The 11884-nt window shown below is 34.6% G+C and overlaps 1 pseudogene; it reads right to left on the minus strand.

Annotated features, from left to right (window-relative positions):
• Positions 1 to 1898: 1898 nt before the first annotated feature.
• The window catches only part of LOC117283845, a 71242-nt pseudogene continuing 61256 nt past the window's right edge, over positions 1899 to 11884 (minus strand).

Here is an 11884-nt window from a genome sequence, read left to right on the forward strand (position 1 = left end):
AAAGATCCCATGAAATTCTATTCTGAGGTTAATGTATATTTAGATAATGACAAGCTTTGTCGAGTAATAAAATCAATAGGTGGCTATCTTTTTATTTCTTCCTTGTTCGAAGCCATAATAAAGCCAATTTATATTTGAAAGTTATGCTCTAGAGAAGATCATGATTTTATTCTAATTTTGTATGAGAATCACAATCACAGGTTCTGCTGCATTTCTTCTCCAAGTAGTTCTACTCCACAGCAGAGAAGATGTGGGTGAGATTTAGTCCAGTGTAAAAGTAACTCATCCACAATTTTATTAATAGTTAGGAAGAAAAACCCTGTACGTGATTTTGAAAAGTTTTCTCTTTAAGGACTGCAGTTAATACTATGCAGTTAGAAGAAGAGACTCTGGTGAAAATCCATCTCATTTGACATCTTTATAGAAAAAGAGGGTATTGGTGAAATCACACACCTTCTATAGTTATGTTTTTATTCATGAAACAATAGAAATGATTCATTTTAATTAATGATATACACTTAGTAAGCATTTTTATTGTGAATGTTAGAAAGATTATTTCACCTTGGCATTAACCATTGTGAGGCTGAGTCAATTTTAGAGGTTGTGATCTTGTTGCAAAGTCTACAAATGAAACAGTAGTGATGTGTCAGTGTTTAGCTTGCTTGCTATTATTCTTGGATGTCTGCCTTCACGGAACTTAAAAGAATTGTAGTTTTGCCATCCTTGCAAGATTAAGCATGGTCATGCATCTTGCTTTGGCTAACAGAATCTGAGTGAAAGTAAATAAGTGTTGCTTCTGGGAACAAGCATTTTAGTTTCTGAACATTTCTTCCTCTACTTCAGCAATCCTGAAAGCAGATATCTGTACAGGAGGATAATAGTAAATGATCATATTGACATCAGCTGGCTTAGTCACCCAAACCCATAGAAAATTTTATATACGGAAGAATTAAATACTGCTCTTAAGCCACTATCATTTTTGGAGTTTCTTGCTACTAAAGAGCAGCCCATCTGATCTTGATCCTTCCTATTAGGCGTATAGAAGTAAGAGAATTAACTTTTATTGAATGAGTCTTGTACTGTATGAGAAATTTTTAAAAAGGTTAGCCCAGTAATCTTCATTAATAAAACCATACAAGACTGGCATTATCCCTATTTTCCAGACGAATCATCAAAACAGTTGTGTCATCCATCAGTCACTGTGCAACATTGTTCAACTTCTTTTGGATGAGCTCGTCAGTGAGATGCATGGTAGCACTTTGTATTGTAATACCAAACCTGTTGCCTACATAATCAAGGACAGGCATTATTCCTATATATTATATTATTCAAGCAAGACTGGGGAATTTTATCTCCTGACTTTATTTGCTGGTGGCAAAAGACCATTAACACTTCAGTACTTCAACCTGCAGTTACCAGTGACAATTAGGCAGCACAAACCAAGGAGAGCTAAGAAGAATCTAAACAGAAAAGTAGGAGACCAGGACAAAGGCACTGTGAGTCCATCCACTGCAGCCTGCCATCTACCCCAGATCTCAGCAAGGGCAGATGAGCCAAAATTACTGACTGCTTTCCTTACTGACTTGGAACAACCAGTATGCTTTTCCTCTGAAAGTCTTGTTAGTGGTTGGTTTGGTTGTATCTAGTGTAATACAGTAGTTAGCCCTTACAGCACATCACTTTTTCATCTAAGATGTGCTGCACACAATACATTCAGAATCACTTTTTCTTCACCTCTGTCTTTATTTCCCTGTATCTCCAAAGACGTTGGTGTACAAACTGGTATGGAGCGCTGGATATCCACAGTCTTACAGGAAGTGACAGAAACTTTTGAAACCCTTTTCTTCTTAGTTTGGCCTGAAGCCTTTTTCTTTTTTGTAGAAATCCTTTTTTTTTTTTTAATCTACAACCCCCTTTTTCTTAGGAAACAGAACCAATAAAGGAAAATTATAATCTATTCCTTTTGCAATCAATTTCTTCCTTGGTAATTTTTCTTTCTTTTTATTTTTGGTTTTGGGAATTGAACTCAGGTCCTTGCTCTTGCGAGGCAGGCTCCGGAGCAACTGAGCTAAATCCCTGGCCCTTTCCTTTCCCTAAATCGATCTTCCATCTGCAACTTTTGTAGACGTGTCTATTTCTGGTTATACCGTTTCACTGCTGCGTATACTGGATGATGAAATGGAGCTTGCTAGCCTTCAAAAACAATTGTATGTACCTTTTCGGGTGGCATGAGACAACAGTCCAGGAAGAGGTCGCATCGTTTCAGCCACTATCATGGCAATGTCCTCAAACAAACACTCCGCGAAAGCGGAGCCTCTGTCCTTTTCAGTTCTTTTGCTTCCGGACAGGCGGAACCTTGTTACACTGCCAAATTTGGAAAGATACGCTTTGATCTGAGACTCAGAAAGAACTGGAGGTAGGTGACCCACAAAGATTACTCCAAGCCCAAATTCTTCTTGCTTTTTTTTCCCTGGATCTGAAGATGCCCAACCTGTGCCACCTCCTTCTGAAAAATCTGACGTCTTCCTGTGGGTTTAGAGACAGAACTGGATCGGCGGGACCAGAAAACAGCACCGAGAGAGCCCAACACCCCAGCTCCACACCTTGCTTCTGGAAAAGCTCTGGCTCCCTCGCAGCCCCTGATATTCTTTATCTAACTCTTCCGAATTCAGAAAGCAGTGTGCTATCTCAAGAGAAATATGTAAGGGAAACTTACAACCTCGTCTTCCAATTTGTTGGTGTTTCCTAACCAATGTGAATAACTAAAAAATGTAAATGATTCTCCAAATATATAAATCACAGTTCATGTATCTGTCCAATATTCTCACATAGTCAACTTATATTACAGATGTGACAGTATGTTCTATTGGTTAGGCAATTGCTTCTAGGCTAAGAACACTTATTATTAATCTAAAAAGCTATCTATCAACTTCATAACCTCAGGCAGGCTTTCCTACTTCCTTAAGTGTCGATTTTTTTTTTCACTTTGAACATTGATGCTACGTATTATTTGTGCAAGGATTAAATAAGATAATATAAAAACTTAAATGACAGCTTGGCATACTGGATGTTATTATATACTACATAAATGGAAAATAAAACCGGAATAACACTACAATAATTTTGCACAGCTATAATAATAACAGCACTATCTCAGTTACTTTTCTCATATTATGCCATTGCAACGTCATGATAACCCTGAGACCTAGTTGTTCTTATGTTTATTTCATAGATGAAGTATCTTACACTTCCAAATAGTTAGATTTTGAATTCTGTTCTACTTGATCTGTTCCCATTGTAGTCTACTTTTTTTTTCCTTATAATACTGTCAGTGCTAATAACAACATCATATGGGAGACCAATAAGATACAGATCATGTATGTTAAGATGTTTAATTTGACTATTGTTAAGATGCAAAGAAATAATATTATACTAGGTGATGTGTTATTAGAAAGATAAAAATAAAATATTGAAGAAGTTCTAAAGAATGAGCTTGCTTCTGACTGTAGCAGATGGTTTCCTGTAGAAGAACTTTTAATTTTAGTAAGCTAAGAAAGATAGGTGGAATTTTGGTACGTGCAAAGAGTGCACGGAGAATTGCTGGGAAAAGAACAGCATGAATACGAATGTCGAAGAAAATGTACGAAACATGAAAAGTAAAGCTAGGAGACTTGTATTTTTAAAGTAACTACAACTAAAATCATTTTCAGTAAACAGTGCTATAACTCCTATTAGTGCCTATAATTGTAAGCTACTGCCGTGTGAACAAGAAATCAGGGTCTTAAAATCATGAATATCTATCGTTGCATTTTTACAGCAAGACTATCAGAGAGACTTACGTGAGTGGTTGTCTCAAGATCTTGCATGAGATCACATTCAAGCTGTTGCCTGGTGCAGTTATCTGAAGATCCCACAGGGACTGAAGGATCTGTTTCCAAAGTGGTCGCTCACATTCCTCTGTATATTTTCAGGAAGCTTCCATCTCTTTCTCTATGAATCCCTTCATTGGACTGCCTGGTTTTACTCACAGCATAGCAGCTGAGTGAAAAGAAAGAGTAAAGTAGAAGCTTAGAAGTTTTCTTATAACCTAACTTCAGAAGTCGTAGCTATTTTTTCAGTATTCTTTCTAGCACTATTCCCTGTGGAAGGGAGCAAACCAAGTTGTAGATACTAGGAAGTGGAGTATCGCTGGTGCCACCTTAGAAGCTGACAACCACAACTATGTTTTATGTATAAAATAAAATCATGTGTCTTACTTAAGTACAAAGTATTATAAGAAACCAAGAAATGAATTCAATAGTTATACTAAAAGATTTATCTAGCATAGGTATCAACTGTCACAAACTCACCGAATAGCAAGCAATCAGGACTATCTGAAGTCTTTAATCTACCTTCCTCTCATGTTGTCTTTCTTATCAAAGTTTTGCGTGATATATGTCTTCTGAATTCTCCTAAAAGATACGCTGCATATGTTGTGAATCACTTTCTCAAACTATGTCTACTCCTTCATATTTTAAATAAAAACACATGTGAAAATTAGGAACTCATCATTATCAGATCCCAAAGAAAACAAGAAAAGTTGTCAAAAGATTCATCTAAGGAGGACTTATTAAGACCGTGTTTGGAAAAGAGCAGTAAAAGCTGGTGCTGCTCCCTTTGACCTAAGGGTTTGTGTTGAAAAGTCTGCTGTGATTCTGATGGGCTTTCCTTTGCATGTGATTTGTTTCTTTTCTCTTACTGCTTATAGTATTTTGTTCTTCTGTTGGGTTTCTGGGATCTTGATTATTATATGTCTAGGTGTAGATTTTTTTTGATTATGGCTAGTTGGGGTCCTCTATGCCTCACTTATCTTATCTGAATGTCAAATTCTTCTCCTCTGTTTGGGAAGTTTTCTGTCATTAATTCTGTGAACAGCTTTTTAAAGTCATTTGTATTTTCTCCTGCTACTTCATGGATTCCTATCAGTCTTATGTTATTCTTCTTTGCATCATCTAGGAGTTGTTGGATCGATTTCTCATGATCCCCTACTGTTTTTAGGACAAGGGTGGGGGGAATGAGAACCAAGACTTGTCATGTAAAGGTACAAGATCCCAATAATGAATGCAATAGTACTGTATACCTAAAAAGTACCAATAAACTCAATAAAAGAAAAAAATGCTGGTGCTGCTTATTGGTGTCCCAGAATTTGGAGAAAAATCTAATTGATAAGCTTAGACAATGAAGAGGAAAAACATTAGGTCTTATTCCTTCCACAACATAAAATGGTGGAAATAAAGCAATCTGAAAGTGTCACCTTATGGATTATTGTCTACTGATGCCAGTTTTAGTTACATTTTCAAGTCATAGCTATTTCCTACCACTTTATCTGGCCTCCCACTTTTATTGCTCCCAAGTTCAATCAAATGAACTGCTGAAAGTGAAATCCTGAACTAGCTCATCTGCTGAGCAATGCACTCAAAACAAGCCTAGGGCAGCAAACAGGATTTTAATTTCTTACTGCTATTTCTCCAGTGCCCTGCTCTCTAGGTGATTGTGTGACAAGAGGCCCCACTGAAGTCGGAATTGTGGGGCAAAATGCTCAAGCACAAACACTAACCACCCATGACCTTTATGATGTCAGCCTTTCTTTCCTTAGTCAGGTGAAGCTACTTAACGCAGTCACCTGGATGTACTAAGAGATTATGGACTTCTCTCAGTTCAGAGAGCTCTTGAAAAGGCGTGAGGGGAAAATAATCATATTATCCTTGCCATTAATAAGTACTTATTGAATGCCACCAGAGGGCTGGACATGACAAGAGAGTATCCATTTTGCACACATTATAAAATGCATATGCCCTTTACTTCAGAAACATATTAAGACCATTGCTCTTTCTGTCACTTTTATTTTCATTTCCTATAGAATCTTTAGGGACATCTTAGGTGGTGAGGACTCATTTGGATTGTTTTTCTACAGTGAACTTTCATCCTCCATCTCAGTCCATCTCAGTTGGGAAATATGTCTATTCCCAGAAACGATCTCCTTTCTCAGCCACTTCTATGTCTGAAGGGCAAGGATTCGATTCATCCCTGTACGGTTTAATGAGAAGAGTAAAATGTGACAAATAGCAATGAATGTTCATGGTTTTTGCTTCTGCTTGCTCTCTAAAGCAGTTAAGATTTCAAGGTAGGCATCATGGATCCTGCAGGGTACTGGGCACAGAGGCATGAAGAACTTACTTAATGCACATTATGCCAAGTGAGTTTAGAAAATGTGCAGCGTGAATGAAACTTTCTCCTGGCCGCTTCAGCAGCACGCAGTGCAGGGAGTTTGAACTGTAAACAATCTAGCATAAACTGTAGGCCATTTCCAATTTATCAGCCATATAGATTAATGGAAAAGGGAAGTGATACAGTAGCTCTTTAAAGAGTTTTCTAACAATGATTTTAATATTGAGAACCCATATAAATATGCCGACTTGGTAAAAACTAAAATTGGGTTTATTTCTTTAAAAATACTGTAACCTTAGAGAACAAGGCAAGCATTCTGACCATTAAAAAGAAATGAAATCATGATGTTTCACTGTGACACGAGAGAGAGCCTCTTACATCAAAATTCTAAACACATATGCACAGCGCCTGAAACTTATGTAAGTTTCAGACTCTGAAAATAACTTTTTAAAATTATTTTTTTTTACCTTTCATGCTTAAGTTTCCAATTTTCACATCATTTTAAATGACAAAAAAATAATAGTCCTTGCCTTTAAGGATAATCATTGCCTTTAAATATATACTTAAAATAGTTACCCCACCATTTTCACAAACTCAGAATAGTAGTTTGGCCATATTTTCATTATTTTATATTTAGTATTGTACTATATTACAAACATATTTCATAGCTGCTAGTTTTTATAAGTATTTATATCATTGCACTGTATTTAATTGAATGCCTGGTCAAATCTGATGCCACTGTGCCGGGTGTGGTGGCTCATGCCTGTAATCCCAGCACTCGGGAGGCTGAGGCAGGAGGATCGCTGTGAGTTCGAGACCAGCCTGGGCTACATAGTGAGTTCCAGGTCAGTCTCAACTATACAGTGAGACTCTGTCTCAAAAAACAAAAACAAAAACAAAAAATTAAAGAATAAGAATTGGCTGAAGTGGTTCATGGTAGTGTTGTCAGTGTGAATCAAGCTGTCAAGAGTGGCCTCCCTCTCACCCTATCATTTCCCTTTGAGAACTTTATGCCAAAGAAATAGTTGCTCAAGCAGGAAAAGATCTGGGCCTGACCTGATTATTTTGAGCAGTGGCTGGTTTAAGAGGGCTAAGTGGATTATACACAGCCTAAAAAAAAAAACTGATGCCACTGCAATTTATTTATTTTGCATTTAAATATACTGTTCTTTGCAATTATAGGTATTATTGAAATAAATATAATTGACAAAAAAGATTTTTCTTTTAAATTACCTCCTTATGAAATATTTCTAAGAATAGACAAGAGATAAGAATACTTGAAAATATTTGATAGTTATTGCTTTTTAAATAATCACAAAAGCAATGTATGCTCAAACCAAATTTTAAAAACATGTTCAAGACAAAAATTAAATTGTCTTTGTGGTATATCCTAGTGTTTTTGTCTGGCTAGCATTCTTTTCTGCCCTTATCACTACCTAGTTTGGGTTGGAGGGGACAATTTTTGAATGCATGTATTTCAGATGAGACAGAGTCTTAGCTCTGAGAGCAAAGTACATTGCCCAAATTTGACCAATCAGCTCAACACATAGTCACTAAAACTTTTTTATGGGCTTGGATGTAGCAACGAGTGGTCCAGCAAAGTGCAATATGTAGAAACTACTAGAAAAAGAAATTATTTTATTTTTATTCATCCCTGGCTTTGATGGTAAAAAGATAGACACTAGAAGCTCTCCAATGCAAAATAAGAAAAAGAACAACAAAAAAAAAATCAAAAAAGCAAAATAATGAAAAAAATAAGAGAAAAATGAAATCCTTCTCATATTATTTGAATTCTTGGACCAAGATTTCCTTTCAAGCAGATTTATCGCTGGATGTCATAATTATGTTGGACAAATTTCTGGTTGAATTCTTTTCACTTTTGTTACTTAAACTCAGATTAATGTGCCCTTTATCTTGCTACAGTATGTGTATGTAGCAATACTGGGAGATGAAGGCTAATAATACGTATCACAAACATATACTAAAAATAATTTGAAAATCAGTGTTAGCATCTTAGAGAATACCCTGCTAATCTAGTTTTCAGTAGATATAGCTATATTTGTTTTGATATGGCTTAGTGTTTTAAATACTAACGAAGTTAAATATTCTAAAGTATCATTAAATCAGATCTTTTTGCAGATTTTAATTAACAAAAGAGTTGTTGCAGATACTACTGTTCTACAATTTGCATAAGTGACCCTTCACTGTTAGATAATTCTGATAACACATTTATACTATCATAAAAGGGTGACTGTCTATTAGAATTCCTTTTAATGAAAATTCCTAGAAATAAAATTATTCATTTCAAAATGAATGTTTTCAAGATAAGTAACATTTTGTGCTTTTGATAGCTTTATGTTAATTATTACTTTGCACTGGAAGGCTGTTACATTGGAACCTTGCTCTCGTATTAAAATTTCCAATCCTGTCTTTCTCTCCCGTATATTTTTGTTCCTACTCTTGTTTCTCTACTTCTAAGTTTATTTTAAGTAACTTTTTTGTAATTAGCAGAGCTGGGCTTTATTTATGACCTAATTTGAGATTCTTGGTCTTGTAGTAGAAGAATAAAATTCATTTTTATGTTGTTACAAAGAATATACTTAGTTTTATTTTTACCATGCTATTTTACTGGTTATCCAATTTTATATTTTTACATTTTTGGCTTCATTTTTTCCCATGTTTCTATATTTGCTTACAAAAATTCTGGTTTCTTTCTTGTCCTTAAGCTAGTCATTTGGAAAGCATGCCTTCTATTTTAAATTGCAGTAGTGAAGACTTGTAGTTCTACGGGAAATCAATCAAAATTTCTCTATTATCATTAATATGAATGTAAGAAAGCCCTTTTCAATTTTAGTGCACATGAGCTCAAGTAGTTAAAAATTTTACTTGCTCTTTTATCCCATTCTTATGTTTTTAATTCACTTATCCCATGCTTTATCTCATGCAGTTAAATTATTTTATTATGCTCCTTAATTTTCAGAAATTATTGTTCACATTTTACTTGTTATGTAAACATTTTGATAAATTACTGAGGCAATTATGTCTATTTCTTTCATATTTGTTACTATATCTTGTACACAGTTCAATCTTTTCCTGGAATGGAGTATACCTTCAATTTCATAGGCAAAATCTTTTCCATGCCTTGGAGTCACACATAATCGACTTCCCTAAATAAAATAATTACAAATCATGATATTTATTTTACTCAAATACTGCAAAAATCATTATTATTTTCTGCCAGACACACTGATTTCTTTCTTGTTTCTTTTAATATTTTAATTGTTCTTTAGATAGTTAAAGGAAGTCTAATTTAATTTTGAAGTTAAAGTATACCACTGAGTTTTATTGTAATGTTTTACTTACGCAACTTGTCTTTTCACCATGTACCTATTCATATGCAATTTTATCATTCCATAAGTCATGAATGTTCTTTTCCAAATTAGCTTACCAGAGACATAGGGCAAGTTGTTCTAGTATTTTCCTTAGAAACAGTATTAAATTGGGCTCGGGATATAGCTCAGTGGTTCCGGCACCTGCTTTGCTAGTGCAGGGACCTGAGTTCGATCCCTGGTATCAAAAACACAAAAAACCAAACCAAAACAAACAAAAATGAAACAGTATTAAATATATTTTACTTTTTATTGGTTGTTGTTAAGTATTATTTACTCTGACAGATTTGTTTTGTTTTGTTTGTTTTGGGGGGCTTTGCTAGAGATTCCTATTGATTGGCTCTTGGATTTTATTTTCCACAGTGCCAATTCTTGGTTTGCTAATTCTACTACAACTTCATCTATTCTATTTTCTTTCTTCACTCTTTCTGATCATCTTCTTTAGTTTAAATTTGTACTGTCACCTCATATTTTTGTCTCTTTCTGTTTCCTTTAGCTTAATTAAGCATATAAATGAGTCAAAGTAATCTGAGAAATATGATGAATACATAACAAATTCTATTTAAAAGTTTCAGTGCTCCCTATATTTTAAGTTCTACATTTATTTATTTATTTTATATTATACTTCCTTGTAAATTCCACTATTTTTACCTATGTATTCATTCTGAAAGGGGATTAAATATAGCTCGATATTTCATTTGCACATAAATGATGTGAATAGACACTTTTATACAATATCAATTATTAATTATGATCGTAGAATTCTCATCCCAAATCTGAGGTTCAGTGGCCTGATGGTAAGTTTTCATGCTATCTTTAACTGACCCAGTACCATAAAGAGATAAGAATGTAGATTACAGGTATCATTTTCAATATCATAAACATTCTGCATTGGGATTATTTTCTGCACCAGTGTCTTGATACTCATTCAAGGAAGTAGGTCTGGTTGCTTACTTATTCTATTATAGAGAAGTCACAACTTCGCTCCTGTCAAGAATTATCATGGAAAATGTGCACCACACAGAACCCAGAGCAAGTACTGTCTTTTTGCTCCTTCTGGCTATAATTTAACTGAACAACTACACCTGTAGTTGCCTCTAAAAGTGGTGGTAAAGAATGTCAAATCAATGACACAAATATTTATATAAATTTTATCTAATGGTTTCAACTGATTTCTATTATTGACAAATTAAAATTTTATGTCGTTTTGATGTACATTAAACACACACATACATTGTAAGATGGCTAAATTGAGCTGGTTTTGTTGTAGTTGTTGTTTGTTTGTTTGTAACAGGGATCGAACTTGGGACCTTGCGCTTCTGAAACAGGAGGCGGAACCACTGAGCTAAATCCCTGGCCCTAAATTGAGCTATTTAACTTATATCTTACTTCAGTTTTTAAAATGAGAATAATTAGAATCTACTACCAGAACTTTCTAAGTGTGTTATAAATATCATCATTAACCAAGTTATTTCTCATGACTACAATGTTTACTCTTGATCTCCATCTGCACAATTCCCTTTCTTCCCAGTCTCTGATAACTCTTATTCCACCTTATTTCTATGATTTTTGACATTTTTGTACTCCACACATCAATGAAATCACATATCATTTGTCTTTCTGTGCCTATTTACTGCATTTAAAATAAGATTCCCCCAAGTTTCTCCGTGTTGCTGCAAATGACAACATTTTCTTCTTTTTAAATATTGAATACTACTCTACTATAAATACTATTTTACTAAGCACGCACATTTGCAGATATTTGTACATACAGATTTTGTTAATGAATTATTCCATCAGTGCACACTTGGGTTGATCTCATATCTTTACTAATGTGAATAATATTGCAATGAACAAGGGAACACAGATACTTCTTCGACATACTGATTGCAATTTCTTTGGAGAAGTACACCCAGGAATGGGACTTCTGGATAATATGATACTTCTACTTTTAAATATTTGGGGAAACTCCATACGATTTTCCCTAATGATTGCATGACTTTACAATCTTACCAACAGTATACAAGGGTTCCCTTTTCTCCATATCTTTGCCAATGCTTGTTATCTCTTTGCTTTCTGATACCAGCATTTCTAACAGGTATGAGACCTTAACATCTTGTTTTAATTTGCATTTCCCAGGTGATTAGTGATGCTGAGCATTTATTTCATGCATTGTTTTGGAAATTTGCTGGTTTTAGAAATGTTTATTCAGATCTTTTTCTTATTTTTAATCAGCTTTGTGGATTTGCTATTAAACTGCATATATAGATTTATATATGATATATATA

This window comes from Fukomys damarensis, unplaced genomic scaffold (genome assembly GCF_012274545.1).
Source record: "Fukomys damarensis isolate Sample0158 unplaced genomic scaffold, DMR_v1.0_HiC HiC_scaffold_31, whole genome shotgun sequence".
NCBI lineage: Eukaryota > Metazoa > Chordata > Mammalia > Rodentia > Bathyergidae > Fukomys > Fukomys damarensis.